Below are 20259 nucleotides of genomic sequence, written 5' to 3' on the forward strand. Positions count from 1 at the left end.
GTCTACATGAACTGGAGCATACACCTGAAGCACAAAGCCACCAAGAAAAGATGCCAACACACACACTATAAACATTTCTGGGTGTTTGTCTAGAACTAGCTAGCCCAGTAACAGAAACCAATCATGTAATGTATTCATCATAAGGGAGAGAATAACACCACTGCCTTCCCTTCAATATCTGTTCTGTGACCACAGAATTTTTTAAAAGCCAAATTCTTTTGGTAAGGGCAATGGGAATTCTCCAAAGGGGATGAATCATCCTGAAGTCATAGTTCCAGCAAATAAGATAGTTAAGAAGGGAAAAAAAATAGATAATCCACTTGTCTGTCTTATTGAAAGGGAGGTAGAAGGCAGAATATTTCATTTTTTTGAGATACTTAAATCAAATCACTTTTACACAAAACATTACCCCAGAATTTTTCAAGCAGATTTGAGTATTTGGGTACAATTTTCCCATATAAGGTTGGGTTAACTCTAACCCCGCAAAAGCTTTTTAACCAATTGAGCAAGACTTTGTACTCATACTAGAAACTTTTAATGTTCTGCTGTACTACTCACAGTTTAATAAATGAATACATTTATAAAAAACAACAGTCATGCACATCAAAACAGTGTAAGTCTAATATACTAGATAGTGTGGTTTTCTTTTCTTCCAAAAAATATATATATTTTTTAAGAACATAGTTTTCTGTAGGTAGCTGATAATTTACCTTGGACACTTCCCATTACATGAGCCAGGATTTGCTTAAGATTTAGAGAAGTATTAATGAAGTCTGACAGGTTTATAGGCAAGCAGCTCTCTTGATACTGGCAGCTCATATCAGAGGGCTGGTCAGTGTTTCCTTTACTTTCTTTGGAGTAGCTTCAACAAGCAGAAATTGGAAATATTGAAAACCTAAGAACAGCACAACTGATTATATAATCACAAAGGAGTCCTATTTTTCTTCTTAATTACTTCTCCATTGTTTTTCCTGTTTGTATGATTCGTAATATGTACCTTAAAATAGAAAAAAAAAAAAAAAAAAAAAAAAAAAGCAAATTCCTAGTGCCTTTTAAAACTGAAAAAAGATCATTTTAGATGACTGTTAAAACAAATGAAAGAAAGAATACATTGATGAGGATGAAGTAATTTGAAGTGTTTTTGCTTAGAATCTCCTGATACAAACTCTGAAGGTGGGACTTTGATCCCACTGTGGTTTAAAATTGGTGTAATTTTTCCAAGTTCATTTAGCTATATTGAGACATAAACGAGTTCAAAACTGCATCTTGATTCTGTTGTGAATGAATAGAGGATGAATCAATACTAAGTTTGTTCTTTCCATGTTTGTGTGTTTCTGATGGCCTGTAACCATGAGACACCATTATGCTACTATTATCCTTCATAATGAAAACTTATTGTGAGATTTGAAATGGACTTTACAATTTTCAGATCTCCCTTCAATATTTTCAGATCATTTCTGTCCAAAGGTATGTACACCAAAGTCACAGTGAGGGTGAACAATAAGGTATTGTTCCTGCTGAGATGCCAACAAAGCTTACTCGTGCATGTATATTTTTTACTTCTGTCTTCATGAAATACACATTGAGAAGAGGACATCCTGTTCTCTAGAAGAGCTTTTCTTTGTTGTTTTGTTATTGTCACCCTTTCTCAAGTGGGGAGCATTTTTGTGGGATAAGAGGACTGGGTAATGTTACTGAGGTCAATCAAAATCGCCTGTGAAACTGTTTCTGGATATTTGCAAGATAGCTTGTATAGCATCTATCCTTCTAAAAAACCTCAGGCTTGAAAACTGACTCAGGAACACGTGAACTAATTAGAGAACAAAGACTGAACCAGTTGGCCTACTCCAGTCTACCTGCAGAAAGACTTTGCAGGAAGACTTTGCTGCTACTTTTAACAAATGACAGGAAGATGGCAATAGAAGTGTTTATGATACTAAAGGCATAACATTTAGGACAAAATGATGACATCTATAAGACTTTCAGGATCTCATAGATCTTGTTCACTACAGCTTGTACAACTAACAGCCTGTTCAACAATAAGCAAAATCTCAAAAATGTTTATTTTCTTACCAGAGACAAGGAGGTTCCTGAATAATAGAATGTTTTTATGCTTGATCTTATTCTGAAAATGTAGTACACTCAGTGACAGTGGATCACAGAAATAATAATTCCTTTTTCTTTCTCTTCATAAAACACTTCATTCTTTGCTATATAACAAACACAATTAATGCAACCACACAAAATAGAAAAAAAGTAAAAAGAAGGGGGTATGTTTTTAGTGTATTCTGAACTGATCAACTATGATCACTTAGATACAGATTTTTTTTTTTTTTTTTTTTTTTTTAATCATCCATACATTAAATACCTAGAAGCAAAATGAGTTCCCAGAGAAAAGTCTTCTTTTTAGCAGAAATGGAGATACTTAAATCAGAAGACAATCATCAACCTTTTAAAGAACATTGTTTGGTTATGAACTTGCTTTGATTTTGCTATAAAAACTGCAGTCACTTCCATGTCTTCCTGATTTTTTTTTCACTAGTTGCAAGTTTTCAGACATAATATCCTATTACATGTATATTTTCAACACACGCACACAGACTAAGGGAGACACTCATTTGTTGCCGCAGAATTATTCTGAAAGATATGCTTTGCACATATTATTCTATTTTAATGCCAGACAGAGTAAACCTTTATTAGTGATTAGAGGTCAGAGTGGTAATGAAATAGTCAATGTAGGAGGCAGGAATACTTGTTCACCTTGAATTCATTTCAGGTTTAGTCATTTTTCCCATATTTGAATCTGTCTCTTCATCTTTCAAACCCATGAATGAAACCTAGAATTAGTGCACATGAATAATTTGATGTAACCACATACAATGTGTGAAAGCAAAGGCCAGACAGAAAGAATAAAATGGCATGAATACACCTGTCTTTCTGACTTCAAATGTCATGTATTCCACTGGTCTGATAAAATGTAGTGTGGTGCTCCATAGCAATGTGCTCCTATATAATTTCACCCAGTTTCTTAACCACAAAGAATACAATGAATACAGAACTGTGCATGCTTTATTTCTCATATATTATGTGAGACATTTCATTTACTTTTAGTAATTTTCAATATTTTAAAGATTGCCATTCCACATTTTAATAAACTGTTACAATAATTTCTGATAATTATTATTATTTTTTACTATATTCTGTGATACTCCTTTGCTGTCAGGTTTAAGAGAGTTGGTGAAAGGCAGTGAAGTTATATCCCTGGAGGAGGAATGTGAATCTCCACTCCCACCAGACCCTGCAGCATGTCAAACTTGGGGTACTATTGGAAATATCCTCCCTGCTCCAAGTGCAAGTCACCAGTCGGAGTAAGAAGTTAAACTTCTTGTAAATTTCTGTCAATTCAATTTTAAAATTCATAACTGAGTCTGTTGGGATATGACTTTATTGTTTTAAAATTCTCTCATAATCTGACGCTAATCTTATAAATCATCTGAAGAAATATTCAAAAAACTTCCTGGAGGAAAGAAATCTCTTACATAGGAAGAAGTCTAAAACTGAGCAGGATGAACACTCCTCCTCTACTCTGGTTTAAGTGGGTAAATTTTGTCTACTTGCATCTATTTTCTGTTGCAGAATGGCAACCTGCTGGACATGTTGGCCTGGCATCTGCATTTCAAAAAGGATTCTGAAAACCATTGGAAACTGTTCAGAAGGGAGATACTAGAATGATATGAAGTACGCACGCATTAAGGGGATGTAGAGAGGTTGAATTTAGAAATTAAAATTTGGCTAATTCTGACTAACAAGAAGTTAAGCTTTTAAACTTACAAGTTAATTACCAAGTGTATTGATTTACCCGTGAATGTGGTACATGCTCAAGTATCTAAAGCCTGTAAATCAACACTTGGCATCTTACTAAGATATATCTAACAGGCTAAATAAAACTAATTACTAAGATTTAATAAAAGGAACTCCAAATGTAGCACTGTTCACACCTCTGGGTAGGAACTATGAATTTATATCATTCTTTCAACTACCTGAAAGCCAAGTGCATCTGATGTCTGTTCCAGTATTCATACAAGAAGCCACAATCTCTTTTTGTATCGCCAGGCAGGTACCCAGCCTCTAGTCACAACTGCAATACAAGAGATACTGATGACCACTCCTGGGATTTGTTTTCAGTAGAAAATCAAGAAGTCCTAAAGGAGTGCCACTTATTATTATTATTATGTAAAGCACAACATCCAGCGCAGAAAGAGAAAAAATTCATCTATTAGGGCTACTTTTATTTTAAAAGATCTGCTGCAGCATCCCCAGCAACAGCATTTCTCAGGTTTTCCCCCAGATTCTCAGGTAATCAAAATCGCAGAGAGTTTAGTGCAACTCACAATACTTGCTTGATTTCAAAGTTTAAAAATTCACTTCTTACAAAATTGCCATCCTATAGTCATGTTGTGGTAACATTTCATCAATGTTCCAGGTCCATATGAGCACAACATAATATTGCTTAAATTATCTTTTCACATCAGAACACTTGATTTACCTTTTCACAATGGGTGAAAAGAGAATAACTTTTTGTAGAGCTACTTCAGGGAGTAAATAAGCGAATAAAGCTACAGAGTTTTAGGCTGGGACTTTTAAAGACACCTAGGAGAATTTAGTATCTTAATTCTACATCACTTCTGCAGACTCGTTCCTTTGATAAACCCAATTGTGTATGTGGAAAAACTCGTATCTTTCTAAATACTCACTGCAGTAAGAACGCTTTGCATTTTGTATGTTTTTATGATCCCATTTGTGATAGGCATAAGGAAATCTATCTTACAGACAAACCGTATCTTGCTGGATGCATGCAACCCTCCATAACGACACTGTTATGTGTTCAGATACAGAAAATATTTGACATTGTATCTGTTTGCCTAGGAGATCACACTTAAAACATTTGAATAAATATTTTGTTCATCTCATTAAAGACTGTGCCCTAAGGAAGAAAAATTATGACACAAAATAATCTGAAGGTTATTTGTGAAACCTACTTATGTTTATCTTTATGATTTTTTTTCCTCTCTGTCGGTTGATAGGGGAATGCTATGTAGCATCCCGAGTTCACAGATAATTGAAAGGAAATAACCACAATAATGAAATCACTGTTGTATCACATTCTGATAGGTGACAAATCAATTCATTTATGATACTTTCTTTGTCATACTGAGCCATCTCATTGTGCAGTGGAAACCTCTCAAATTAATAAAAACTGTTATATCTATAAAGTCCCATGTAACAAATAGCACATCATAGTAAAACCATGAATCATTAAAAGAATGAAATTGATAAAAGCTAGCAGGAGACTGTCTGGGGAAAATATCTTGCTTTTAAGAGGAATGTGCTATAATAATAATGCTCCAAGAAATGTATATTGTGCTTATGACTTCAGCATGTGTACATGTAGAGTTATATACACATAGATATATCTATAGGTACATATACACACTGATGTGAGCATTTATTATTTGTATTGTATTGAAGAAGTTCTGCAAGTAGGTACAAATTGCATGGTGGATTCTGAACAGCTGCATCACAATGTCATTTAATAATGTTTGTGGGGGGCTGATTTTTAAGTGATATATGATTTAATACTATATACTATATAATAGAAATAAGGCTTTCACCAGACTCCTTCTAACATGATTTAGCTCAACTGGGATTTTGTAAAATTGCTAAACTTGCCTACAAAGGAAAGAGATTAGAGAGACTTTAAAATGATGTAATAATGTATTAATTCCTTTTTCCCCCTCAGTCTGTATACATTTGCTAAAGACTCATTCATGTTGCATGATATACTTTAAGAAGTTGTAATGAAGCTGTGACACCAATCGCCTTGTCGAATACTCTGCACAGACTACCCTGGCAAACGCAGAATACAAAAAAGTTTAAAGCAATGACCTCAGCATTCCTGGTCTCTCTTTAGTGAACCCACCGCTAACATTCAGATATTTGGTGACAGGGACTTTTTTTTTTTTTTTTTTTTAAATGGTGCAAATCAAGATGGCAAAAACCAAGCTGAGATGAAAAGCTGAAAGAAAGGACAAGCCCTGAGGAAACAGAATTTTTAATTACTGAAACACTGAAATTGTCTAGCCAATGGGTCAAGATTAACTCTTAAGTAACTCTAAATCCTAGTTAAAATGCTTTTGCAGTTTGAAGGTTTTCAAAGGACACAAGACAATAACCACCTAGTATTTTTCAAGAACACCTTTTGTGCTTTAAACAAACGAAGAGAAAACAAACAAAAACAAATGTAGAGAGAGAAGGAAAAAGGCAAGAAAAAAAAAAAAACAAACAGAAGAAGAGAGAAAGAAAAAATATTTTCATTCTTTAATTTCAGTACCTATTCCAGATTTTGAATTTCTCCTCTTTTTAATATTGTTTTTTCAGTTTACTATTTCTTATTTTTAACTGCTGATGGGTGGATGAACAGAAAAAGAGAAGTAAGGAATCCTAAGGTTCTATATTAATCCTGACTTAGCTTCGCAGTTGACTAAGTGATGAAACCTACAGAAACCTGTTCAACTTTTTAAAATTGAGGCAGAAATATTGACAGCTGTTTTCCCCAGTGTTCAGGAGACCTACGAAGATGATTTGCTTAACAAGTCACCTAACATCAGACTTTCCAGCAGTATGGATCCAGCTTGCCCAGCCTGAGCACTGGCTCAGAAGAAAAAGCACTATGTGAGAAAGGCTGTCCACACTGAAGCAGCTCTCTTTCTGACCTTCTTTTTGAAGCCTAGTGCAAAGAGAGCCTAGAGTATTCCAAAATTAGGAGAGCCTTCTGCTAACAGTGCCCCAGTCTCCTCTGAGGTTGAAGGAACTCCTCGTTAAAGCAATTGTACTGCTTTTTGTTGGACCTGCACCCATGAAGCTGTCAACAGAGGTGGAATTTACCCAGTTAGCGGCCTTCCAGTGTGCAAACCCTTTTGATGCAGAGATCTAGATGACAGGGATTTGTACACTTGTTAGAGGCTTTTTGGATCAGGCACTCATACATTACTTGTCATGTCATAGATTTTCCTTTTAAGTACTCCTCGAAACTGTCATGTCCTGTTTGACTCTGATCTGTCCCTAACTTGATGCATATAAGATGAGCAGATAGCAAGAGCAGCATTTTTTACCATATGCATAAAAATTCCCAGCACTGGCAAAAAAAAAAAAGAACAAAGACAACACATGAATAGGGCATGAACAGTTTTTTTTTTTTTTCTTTCCCCCCCCCCCCAAACTGGAAAGACTTGGTAGAGAATCAGTAGTCTCATCTTAAGAAAGCAATCAGTAGTTTCACAGTGATGATCAAATGATTAGAGTGTCTATCCAGCAGCCCTAAAACTGAAGCCATATAGTGCATCCTGGGCTAACAATATCAGATGCTGTTCATACTGGATGTACATTCACTAAGGAACAGTCAAAAGATTAGAAATTTCTATGATATGCATATATTTAATTAAACCAATGCTAAGATTAATATGAATCCAAATTAATCTCAATCTAATTTAAAAATAATCAAAGAAAACAGACTGCACCAGGGCACATCCATCAGCACTGCTAGTAGAGGAGGCCTGGCTTAGCGGACTTCACTGAGGTTCTTGTTAGCAGCATCAGCCTTAGTCTGCACGGCCATTTCTCATCAAGGACCTGACCTTGTTTTCTTTCAATCTGAATTGCAGAACTTCTATTGGCAGCATTTAAATTTCACAACAAACAGCAGCCTAACCATGCATGCAGCACACCTCATCTCTCTCTCTTCAACATTTAGTTTTGAAGCCAGTCATGGGCCTGGGCACAGTGGAGCAGACATCTCCGAGTCACTCTTATAGCAAAAGTGGAGTGTCAAATAACTTTGGGGAGTTTTAATACAGCAGATTTCTTAATTCAGATCTGAATATATTTCTGTTTCCAAATGACACCATAACAAAGGATATGCCTTTAAGGCTTTTTTTTTTTTTTCTTTTTTCTTTTTTTTTTTTTTTTTTTTAAATAAAATACATGTATATAGAAGCACAAAGAACATTTTTCCACAGGTTTACTTGTAATGAGGCAGAGGTGGCAACTGATCTGATTTCCAGGAATCTATGGGTGCATCTGTTACAAATTCCTCTTGCAATACCAGTGAGTTAAAAGAATTAAGGGGAGGGGAGGCTTTACCTGCATCGTTTGTGGCAGTGATCTGAAGGGAGATGACAAATAGGCATATAATGAGACACATGGCTTTATACTTAACAATCTCGCACATAAAAAGAGTGTCAAGTGTATTTGACAGAATGAAATGAGACTAAAATGTTAGCATTAATTGCTACTCCGTGCTATATTACCAGCCTCACAATCCAAATCAATTATGAAGATTTGTACCAGTTGTGAGACAAAAAGGATTTTGGAAGCCTGTCAGCTCTAGGGTGTCATTACCTAACACTGATATGACTGCTCTGGGCTCCGTTCAGAACAGGGAGAGTCACAGCCACCCACTTGCAGGTCTGCAACCAAAATGGCACAACTGGAATGTTTTAAAGGAACGTTGACAGGTGTACAGCTAAATGCCACAGGTCTGAACAAAGAGATGTGCTTCCCACAGGGGAACCTCAGATTGCTCTGTCCCCACCCCGTCTAAATTAGCTGAGGACTACTTGTCTGTGCTGCTTCAGCAGCCATTGCATTTGGCTATCAAATTTAAAACAATGATATACTGAAAAATTATGCACTTTTTTTTTTCTCCTTACTATTAGTTACATTTTGGTACCTCAAAGAAGCAACAGTGTGAGAACTTAACCAAGTTTGTTGCCTTGATGAATTAGTCAAGGGGTTAACTCAAAGTTGTGAGAGGAAATATCAGTGGATTGAACCTTACAACACATTCCTCTTAGGTCAGCATCAAGCTGAGAAATAAATCCATCTTAGCAGCAAGGACATGTGGCTTTTCTTATTTCATTCCTCTGCCAGATGGAACAGATAGTAATAGACTTAATGAACACATTTCACTAACAAGAGGAACACTTATATTAAGCAACAGTAGAGATGTCTCTTTCCATGGGTCATGCCCTGTGCCCAGTATGCAGAAAGGTATACAGGACCACACTCAAAAGACTGCTTTTTCTCAAAACAAAAAAGCATCCTCCCTTTCAACGGAGTAAGTTGCTCTCAGTTGAAAGTGTAAGACCATCTAGTAAGTGTGATGAAACAGCAGCATGGAGAGCTGCTACTGCTCATTGGCTTGTTGCACTACACATCATCCTGAAACTACAACACAACTACACTACTACAACTGGTGTTGAATAAGCGTTTGACGCAAACAACTAGTTAAAGCATGTTGTCTTTGTACTCTTCTAAGCATTACTGAGAAGGGGAAGGAGAACCTGTCAGTGAAGCACAAGTTTCTGAGTTCACTGTAGATTTTGTCTTCTCTCTATTTTCTTTTAATGCGGATTGAATCTTTGTAGACTATATATGACCTGTCTTGTGAAACACATTTAAACTATCACTATCTATGTAACAAAGAGAATTCAAAGAGAAATGATACATCAAAATACATCAAAACAAGCAGTCTAACATAAGTAGCTCAAAACAACAACAACAAAATGAACATTTAGTTTTTCTTTCCATTCAAATCAGTTATTTTTTAATGGTAAAATGAGGGGAATTCATGTAATTCTGTACTTAGAGTTTACAAATAAGGATGTTATTTGGATAGTACTGGAAATGAAAGCATTAATGCCAAAGCTGAATGAAGCCCTGTTTCACCTTATTTGATTCTTGCTATAGGAAATAGGGAAACAGGGTCCTGATTTACAACGTGGGACTAGTTCATCAGCACTTGCGCCCCCCCCCCCCCCCTCCACCTCCCGCCATGAATTGCAGCTTGCAGTATTTTACAGAGATGTTGACACTATAATCTGGAAGACAGCAACCATTCAGGAAACATCACTAAGCAAGGGAACAGTGTCCTTCATGTGTCAAAGCACAGAAGCCCACTGTCCACTACATCTCCCTTCACCAGTCTATATAACTGAAGCCAACAAGATTTTGTATTTTAAAGTATTTTTGTCAGCCAAAAACATTAGAAAAGAGAGAGAAAATGTAATCAAGAGACATAAATCTTATGCTTGGACCTTGCACAGAGGAAAAAAGGACACAAGCTCATCACACAGTCAAGCTAAGTTAGTGTTTATGCATTTCCAGTGGTTTGCCCTCCATATGCAGACAGTATAAAGATCAAGCACATAAGACTTTTCTTTTTTTTTAACCCTCAAAGTCAAAACAGACTAGCAGTACAAAATTCTAATTGTCAAGTCCTTGTGACAGCTGGGCTCAACAAAACCTTGAGTCCTGCTGATTTATTTTTTAATTGTTTTTTATTTTATTGAGCTACATCAAAACTACTTAATCCATTTTCTGATTATCATAACTCTTCCTCAAATGCTAAATCACCACTAGTAAAATATGAACAGTTTAAACTGGATGCATATAAATGATAATACTGATAACAAAAAAAACAAACAACAGGAAGTCTAGAAAGAAAAAAATGTAATTACTTGAATAATAGCATGAAAATAAGACAGAAATGTGTTAAAGTGGAGGCTGAGAAAAGGCTCATAGTCCTCCAAACCGTATGCTATAAAGTGTAATAGAGACCACGCTTGAAATCCTGACCTTATTAATTCTAGGAGTTGAGGATGGAAACCTATCTACCAAATAAAAAACCTCCACATTTACCACATCTCAGTAATGCCTATTTAAACTTATATTTCAGAATACTATTACTAAAATGAGCAAGAGCTTTGTATGTTAACTGGCACTTGGTACCTTTGAAATTTACTTCACATTATGAAGATGTTAACATGATTTGTGCACATATTTTCATGCTAAACAACACAACACAGTTGGTTTTCTAGTAAAATTACCTACATACTCCTTTCTTCCTCCTGAGAAAGATTTTTAATAATAACTATGTACTTTTCTGGATTATTTCTTAGCTTCCATGCTTTCAGAGAGTAATATCAGGTGTTTAAAGAGACTCTTGGAGAAAGGCTAAAGCCTCGTGCCCTATTAACTAAGCCCTTGATTATGCGGTATTCTGCTAATCAAAAACACATTCATTCAGAAGCACCATCCTGTTGTACACACTTCCTGAAATAAGTTCACAGCTGTTTACTACAGGTAGAATCACTCAAATTTGGATGTTTTTGCCTGCACCGCAAGAACAAGCTCTGAGGCTGGCTGGATGCTGCAAGCCACCTCTGAGGTGATGGCCTCCCAAGGATGATGTGTTCAACAGCGCATTTTAAAGAATTATTCAGAAGAGCATGGAGTTTTCAGGAATTAAGCATCATAATACTGTGTGAAACAACAGACTCTCAAAGGGATTAATATGAATGTTTGCCCTGGCCTTTCCCAAGTTGCAGAGGCTTAGTAAAATGTTGCCACGAGAGAGCAATTGCAGTTAACTTTTCATTATAGTGTTTGAGACTCTTGCATCCAGGAATTCTGATTCTTCCTTTCTCTGGATGAGATCAGCACTAGTTACTGGCAGCAGTATCAATGCTGTTGATAAGCATTCATGCATGATTTTTACCTGCTTTCACACACAGCATTGCTGAATCCTCCACTGCAAGTTTTATTTTTGCAACTTGAGTTTGTGACTCACGGCTGACTCACAGGCTCAAATCTGCTAGCATTTTCCACTGCACTTCTGGGCATCATTCACACACGGCAGGTGACAAAACTTGGTGCAGGCCTATTCCAGGGAGCAAATATTTCTACTCTGAGTGAATCCCTGCACTGGGATGCCATGCTCCCACAGCCAGCCAAGCCCGGGCAGGGCTGCGACATGGCTCTAGGCAGGGGCACACCCAGGGGTGGCCACAGCACCCGCTGCCCTCTCCTGGAGCACTACTGCTCTGCCTCAGGTCACCAGGGAGAGCTTCATTCCTTCCACCACTTGGCTGCTTAGGATACATGCCCTCTGGATTTTATGTCTTCTTTGAAAAGATTACTCAAAATCAATGTAGAAGACAGGCTGGGAAAACAAGCGTAGCCAAGTAATTTCTTAAGCACAGTTATCTCTACAGTGAAGAAAACATCAGGGAGTTACTAATCTTTACAAAACAAAAAGGAGCCTTGAGACATGCTGCTTCTCTCTCCAGCCCTTCAGCTGATATATGAGCCCAGAGCCTGGTCAAGACTTCAATCTAGACAAAGTCCCTCCTGGGTTCTCTGCTCTGGCTGGCTGTTTTCCTGGCAAGTTGCAGTGGGGCTGTATTCTGCCCAGGCAGCACCTCTCTTTAACTGCGTTTGTAAATCCTTCTTTGACATATATTCAGCCTGTGTAATTTGAATCCTGAGCCTGGGGAAGCAACCCAATGGAATAATTACTTTCGTAAGCGATGCATAGGGCCAGGCTGTCTCTGTAAAATCAGTGTCTACTATCAGCTCTCCATCTCCATCCCTCCAGCCCCAGCTTAACTTTTCAGTATAAAGATACCCAAACGACTCTTCACAGAGGACCAAACATAGCATAAAACAAACAAACAAACAACAACAACGAAAGAATTTCAGAAACAATTCTGAGAATCAGTGTAATAAAATGACAAGCTACTAGGATCTGGGAGCTTTACTCAGCATACTGGCTTCCTGCTTTCAGCCATTAAAAACATCAGTTCCCAGGAGCATTGGTACCTTTCCTCATATGCCATATTTCAGTGCAGCTCATGAAATTCTGCCTTTTAAAGCTGTCTGTTTGCATTTCAGCTGGATACAGTATTTATTTATCTCAGGAAACAAAACTCCTGAATTGGGTGCAGTGTTTGTCAACAGCATCTCCATTTGATTCTAAAGGGAAGAAATACCGAGGAAGAAGTTTTTGGTTGCTTCACAAAGAGGTAGTCTTTAAACTTTTTACTAAAAGAAATTTGGAAATAAATACTTTCCATGAAAATGGCCATTGCAAAAAGTCTGATCACAGCACAGACAGAATCAAGAGAAGATTAAGTTTAGGTCAACTAGGTTTAAAAAAAAAAAAAGTGTTGTAAAGATTTCAGTGGTGACATATAGAATGGTTTGAATAATGGATAATATTGATGTATATTTTATTCAGCTATTTTTCCCATCAATTCTTAAATGATGGTTTTGTGAATAACCATGACTTTAACGCTTCAGACAATCTTTCTTTGTGGTACTGTTCAAACGCATGTAAAAATAAAGTCATTATTATCGGTATTCAACTGTTTCTGGACTAATTCATTTCTGCAATTTCCAAAAATGTGAATTGAAAAATTGAAATTCAAGATCGCTGTCATATCTCTCTACTGCTGGCTTTAAAATTTGTGTGTATTGCAGGATCGTGATGGTTTGAGCAAACACAGAATACAGCATTATTTTAATTCATTCTGCTAATTATATGCTTTAGAGAAATATGAAATCACATTGTCTTGCAACAACTGTAGTGTCTAGCATAAACTGTTGTTATAAAAAATAGCTTCTGGATTATCATCGTAAAGAAAAAGTTTAAAATCCACTGGAAAATGCAAGTAATTTAAAGACCCTTTTGAAAAACAAGAGCTACTTTGGGCAGATCAGCATTGTATTTATTATCGTAACCATGGAAACAATATAAATTCCCATCTGTTAAGGTATTCGTTTGCTGTCTGCAAAAGATGAATATACTGTACTCAATAGGTGAATGAAATAGTTACAATTTCAATAAGTAGCCAGATTTGTGACTTTGTTCTCTGTAAAACACGGAGGAGAGCTCCTGGGTATGATTTAAAGCTCTATGAAATGTTTGGAATGAAACCACAAACCCTGGGAAATTTGCCTCATTCCGAAGCTTTGTGACAAACCAGAAACTCAGACTGTCTTTATGAAGGTTCATGCTAAGTTTTGAGAACCTGGCAGGAAGAGGCAGAGAGAGAGGGGAAAAGAGAAAAAGAAAAAAGACAGCTTTACTAACTTGTGTGCCATCACGAGGTACATTCAGTTAATCTTGTAGCCTTGTCTCAGTCTTGCTTCAAGGTTTCAGCTCACGCAAAGTATGTCTCAAGCAGAAGCACCAGCTCCAAACCCTGCTGTGAATTCTCCAGGTACTTGGGGCCAGATCATAGCTTGGGATTTGAACTCCATAGCTCGATGTGTCATGGACTGAAATGAAACAGTAAACCTCAGCACTCCAGAAGCACATTCAGACTGTGCAATTCAGGCTGAGTTCTGGCTCAAAACTCAAGTCAGTTATGCACTTCTTATTGCTCTTCCGTAGTCACACTTTGAAGTCTGAGGCACCTCCCAGACATGCAAAAAGGGGCACTTGGTCTGTCTGACAAGGACAGGCTGCTCATCTGACTTTTTTGTCCTAAGGAAGCCAGAAACTAAAAGATAAGTAAGCTGACAGAAGAATCAGAATCACAGAATTACAGAATTGTAGGGGTTGGAAGGGACCATGAAAGATCATTGGGTCAAACACCCCAGAAAAGAAAAAAAAAAATTACAGAACTCACTGAATTCAATGTAAGCATAAATAGTTCTTTGAATGTGATTCCTGGCAACCTTTGGGATTTTGCAAATAAACTTCATACTAGAATCAGACACAATATGGAAGATACAGGCCTTCAGGGAAACAAACAAACAAACAAAAAATGAAACACACAGAATTGTTCTGTAATAATCCTTCTCTGCATACATGTTTTTCTTAACATGGAAAAGTGATACAGGATAGAAGTTTCTACTGGCCAGGATTTTTTGGAATGCTTGGAAAGGCTGCTATCAGCGATGAACAGTCTCAGCTTGGAAATACAGTGCTTGTTGCCTCACGGGGAAACCAGCGCTGTCAGCAGTGACTTCGGAGTAGTCAGAAGGTGGAAATGCAGAGAATATCTCAAGAAAGTATCAACCAACAACTTATTTCCCAACATTGCCAATGATATTTAGTATTAAAAAAATACTGGAAAAGTACCATTGGATGTTATAAATTCTCATCTTACGAGTTCTTCTCAGTTAAGAAAAAATATGCTGAACACTGAAGGACATGGAAGTGAAAAATAGTTGAAGAAGTGACAAATGCATACATACAGTTGTTACAAGCAAGATCTATTTCTAGACGTCCTTTAATCAAATAGCCAAAGAGTTCAATCTTAGGATGAGAACAAAGTCCCATCTAAAAATGACAAGTACAGATTTGCAAAATGGAATCTGTTCTGCTTTTCACATCAAAGGAGTTAACAGGGACTGAACTGATAAATATTTTTGGTTAAAATGTCCAATACAGAATAAAAGTAGATTGGTTTTCAGATACTTCATGGAGTCTGCAGAACCAAAACCTTGGGAAAAACTGAGATCCCTGGATTTTTGGAGAGTCTGCAATCTGACTAACCACTTGAATAAAAGCATGCATTAAAAAGTCCTTCATTGTTGTTATTTTAAGGGTTGTCTGAGAAATCTTCCTACTTGCTACTACTATGGTTTTAGTTCCTGCATATGAACAGATCTAGAAATCCAAAAATAGTTGCAGCTAAGCAAAAGGGTGGCACCAGAGAAATCCACACTGTTTTAAATTTGGAGGGAGATTTAAATGTAGAAGGTCCTCTCCAAGCAGGTAAATTTGATAGTCTTCTGCATCACTACATTTCTGAAAGTACACCGAGATCTTGTTGGTCACACATTGCCTTTAGGTTAGAAAACATTTGCCTTAAAATTTTCTCCAACTTTTCATGGAACATCTTTGCAAAATTTGTTGAGTAACTATTTGTACATTCTCTGTGAATGCAAATGGGTATTTACATGTGGTAAGATGCAGTTTAATGTAAAAAGATGCATTTGGGGAGCAGCAACAGATTTTGTGGGCATATTTAAGAATGTTAATTTGAAAATGTGTGCTATAAACTTTGATAATTTCAGAACAGACCCTGGAGAACTGTTAAGTGGCAAACACAAAACACCTACTCAAAAAGGAGAGAAAAACAAAGAGCACATTAACTCCATTACAGGCAAGCAAGCTAAGCAGAGAAGGAAAATTTCTGGAATTGATTTTTCAAGGCTGAATACAAGAGTGCCTTGAAGGCCACCACCAACATCACCAATCAAGATTGGCTTACTATGTGAAGAAGGCCATGCTTAATGAGTTCAGAGGGAGGTTTTCTTTTCAGTGATCACAGGAAACATGGAGCATCTTCTACTGGTCACTGTATGTTTTTGTTTTTCAAAAACCTCTGATATTCAGTTCTGTATCAGAGATTGCTGGGTTTGGTACTGAGATGTTAAATAAGGGACAAAACTCTCTGTTGGTCAGGAAGCTGCATTTTGCAGCAGCTTTCTTGACAGAAACCTGAAGAGAGGTTATGGTTTAGTGGAGGACTGTTAATGTTAGGCCTGAGGTGATCTTGAGGTCTCTTCCAACCTAGAAATTCTGTGATTCTGTAATGCAGGATCCAGGACAAGATCCTTCCTCTTCAGGATAAATATTACTGATTGAGCTAAGGGGTGACACTCTGAATGAAGAGCTAATGACAATTATCATGTTACAAACAAAATAAACTATCTCCCAGGATATTCTCCCCATGGTGCTTGTTGTACCTGGGAGTGAACACGGGGCTTGAAATATTTCATGCATCCCTTTTATAGAAGAAATACATGCATTTAAAAGATGGACAAACCTTATTCTTGTATATAGAGATTGAAATAGAGTTCAAGTAAATAACAAAGGTAGAACTGTAACATAATAGAAGCGCTTCTTGGAAGCGGTATCTATTCTTCATGGTATCAATGCAGCATTACCATTTCCCTGTCACTGCAAAACAGTGACTAAAACCAGGGTCATTTGTCTCATCAGCCACGTAAAGCTGGCAGTACTTCCTAACCAAACCCCAAACTTCCAAACTTTCTGCATCCACTGCATCTTTAGAAATCTTGAAGTATATGAATGTTAGATGTAAGTAATACAATCTTTCTTCAAAGTAACTAGAGAAAGAAAATAATTTTACTTCTCTGAGATAGCAGAAGAGGGGATTATAGGAAGTCAAAGGCTTTTTATCTTGACTGTTCTGATCATATGTTCTAATCCTTTTTTAAAAATTATTTTATTCAAGACAGAACTCCTATTTTATATTTGTTACACACAAAAAAAATATTTAATTTTAAAATTAAAGTTATGACTAAAAATAATACCTGCCTTAAAAGCACAGTCTATTGATCAATCACTGATACAAAATACCTCTCAGGCTATTAGTTGTTTTATGGCTTGTAGGAATTCTCCCAAAAATTCTTGCTCTCACAGCACCTTTTTCCTGTTCATAACTAGATTATTCTCTTATGAAGCTGCTATCCACTTTTCACCCCATCAGGTGTTAGTGTGCACTCTTTCTTTCAGGGCATTCTTAATAAATCGTCTCTGAACTCAAAGACTATTTTCTTTATTCTCTCAACAATATTTTTTTTTAAGTATCAAATTTTATTTTTGCTCTCCCCAAACTTGGAAAATAAGGGAAAAGGACAAGTTCTTACACTACAACACAGAAGAGTTTGTTAAAGGTCAAGAACGCTAGCAGATGCTAAACTCAAATGCCTGAGCACTCTTTAGAATCTGTAAGTCTCTCATTTTTGCATCTAAACACAAATAACAACAACTCTCTCAAACCCAAATCTCAGGCACATGGATCCCAGGCAAGCTACAAGCAAAGAGAAATGAAAATTCACTTAAGTTCTCCATGACCTGGGGTCAGGAGAACTGGCATAGCCACTGCTGAGTGATGGTATTTCTCTGCTGGGCCTGGCTTTGTGATAAAGGTGATAGATAGTCATCTCTGCTTTCAGTGCCTTCCTAATAATCCTTCCTAATAAGTTGCACCTTCTCTTTACTTAGTCAGTTGGCACAGAAAGTAGAAATTTTGCATGATTCACATGACAGACTGTGTGTACAATTCACCCAGCTTGAACAACAGTAAAGAGATGTGCAGGCTAACATCTTCACAGCACAAAGCAGCACTATTAAAAAACAAAACAAAACAAACAAACAAACAAACAAAAAAAACACAACAAAACAAACAAACCAAACTAAAACAAAACAAAACAAAACCACAAAAAATCCAATGAAATCAGATGTTAGATTTCTCTCCAAATCAATAGCTAAACTGCTTCTCTTTTCACAGCAAGCATAGCTTCTGCTTCCTTGAGTCTCTGGACCGCTCACCATTGTGAGATATGTAGGTGTCCTTCTAATAGGTTTATGTCTGTGAAACACTTGCAAAAACCACTTGTTCATACATGATCCCTGAAGAAGCTTTTGCTAAAAACAAAGTTAGCCATTACCCAAGGCCCCCAAGAACTGTGGAAATAGTCTGTACCCTAACTGTTGAAGCTGTGAGATAGGACTACAAGGACAGCTCTCCTTCAGATGTCCAAGGACCTGCTCCAATACATATAAAATTGCACAAGCTCACACACCTACTGCATCCTCATCCTCCTGGCTTGTAACCATAGCCATATGTGAAACTCTCTTCATGGAACCCAGACAGCTGAATGGTTATTTGAACACTGAAAAGCAAAATCAGTAAGAGCTGTTTATCAGCTTAAGAACTTCAGCTCTTGGCTGATCTAGGCTGCGTAGAGTAGGTCCTAACAACTCTGAGTAGTTGTATTTAACATGGTGGTAATACATGTTGGAGGCTGCAGGGAAAGGTGTCAAAGAGGTATTTCTGGATAGACATTAATGTCCTGACAACTAACATGTTCCTTGGAATTGCTAGAGAAGAAACAGGACAAGTCTGGGCAAAGCTGAGACTGAACCAGCTGTATGATTGCTTTTAAGAGCACAGTAAGAGTAAATTGCTTTGATGAGGTCACTTAGCTGGATTTGTGCAACATGGTGCTCGACAGCAAAATGCAGAAAGAATGGGAGGAACTGATGTGATAACTTCATCCTAAGAGGAATCTCTCTGTCAAGGGTGCTCTAGTGGCTCCTGAACTCTTCCAGCACTTGGCTGAAGAACAACAGCCAGGAAAAGAAAAACAAAACAACAACAAAAAAAAAAACAAACAGGGATTGACTGCTGATTTTACTTATCCCAGCTGGTATATGACAATGGCTCCTTACCAGAGTAAAGACAGAGTTTAGGATTTATTTTGGGTCACACAGCTAGGACAGAGTGCCAGATTTCTCATTGTAAAAAGAAAGTTAAAGGGCTTAAGTAGCCATCTGGATCTTTGCAGAGACACAATTAACCATGAAGGCCGGAAAAGATTAAAATACAGCTTCTAGAATCAGGGAAACTCCAAAATATAAAAGGTCAAAAGCACATCTCCTGCATGAAGGCCAATGGGCCCAAATCAAATGATTTACCTGCCAAGAACTCATGCTTAAACACTTTGATCACAAGAAGATAACCATATGTAGCCTCATTAGATTTTGAGGTATCAATTCACCTTATGCATATATATAGCAAAATGTCACTACAGGAAGGAATCCAGAAGATTTAATACCAAGCAGCACACAAAGCTTGGGTTATGATTGTGAAAACAGAAAGCAGTTTTAGGTACCTTCTAACTTTTTAAGATACCTTCTAACTAGCTTCTACCTAAGGTAAAAAAAAATAATTAAAAAAGAAATCAACAGAAACACACATATCAACAAAAGAAAACACCTCTCAAACACTGTTGAGATTGATTTATGTCAGTGTGAAATGTGCATTTATCAAAAACATGCTTCTAGTTCATACTGAGAAAATTTGCAGGTGATGTAAGGGTGTGTAAAGCTATCAAGAAGAATACAATGGTAATGTAATTAAGGTTATGGTCATTCATAATTAAATGAAATGAAAAATAGCTGGCCAAGAATTATTTCTAGAATTAAAGTGAGAAAGTCTATGAACACACTAATCCTGGCCAATCTGAATTGTGAGATATTGATCATGCTAGAAGGAGATGCCATTGAGGTTGACATCTACATTGCATACATTTCAGCAATGTGAACCCAAAGTAAAAAATACTTGATTATGTGCATTTTTCATACACATGAACAAAAAAAAAAAAAAAAAAAAAAAAAAAAAAAAAAAAAGAGAGAGAGAGGAGAAAAAAGAAAAAAAGAAGATAGCACTTACTTCTACAAGGGTCTGGTATAATTAATCCAGTAATTTAACCAACTGCCCCACAACCAGCTAAGATAGCTTTTAGAAAAATAGCATATTCCTAACTCACTGTTGTAGAAGATGGTAATTGGGATGCTAATGAGCAGAA

General features: G+C 36.9%; 1 long non-coding RNA gene across 3 annotated transcripts in view; it reads right to left on the bottom strand.

The window, feature by feature from the left end:
* The window catches only part of LOC311440017, a 274632-nt gene that overhangs the window by 22134 nt on the left and 232239 nt on the right, over nucleotides 1-20259 (bottom strand). The window contains exon 4 of one of the 3 annotated variants that reach the window (XR_014695155.1): nucleotides 13994-14181. The exons of the other annotated variants lie outside the window; for them this stretch is intronic. This is a non-coding gene — a long non-coding RNA (uncharacterized lncRNA). The remainder of the gene's footprint in view (nucleotides 1-13993; nucleotides 14182-20259) is intronic. 3 annotated transcript variants of the gene reach the window in all.

This window comes from Aythya ferina, assembly GCF_964211825.1.
Source record: "Aythya ferina genome assembly, chromosome: 7".
NCBI lineage: Eukaryota > Metazoa > Chordata > Aves > Anseriformes > Anatidae > Aythya > Aythya ferina.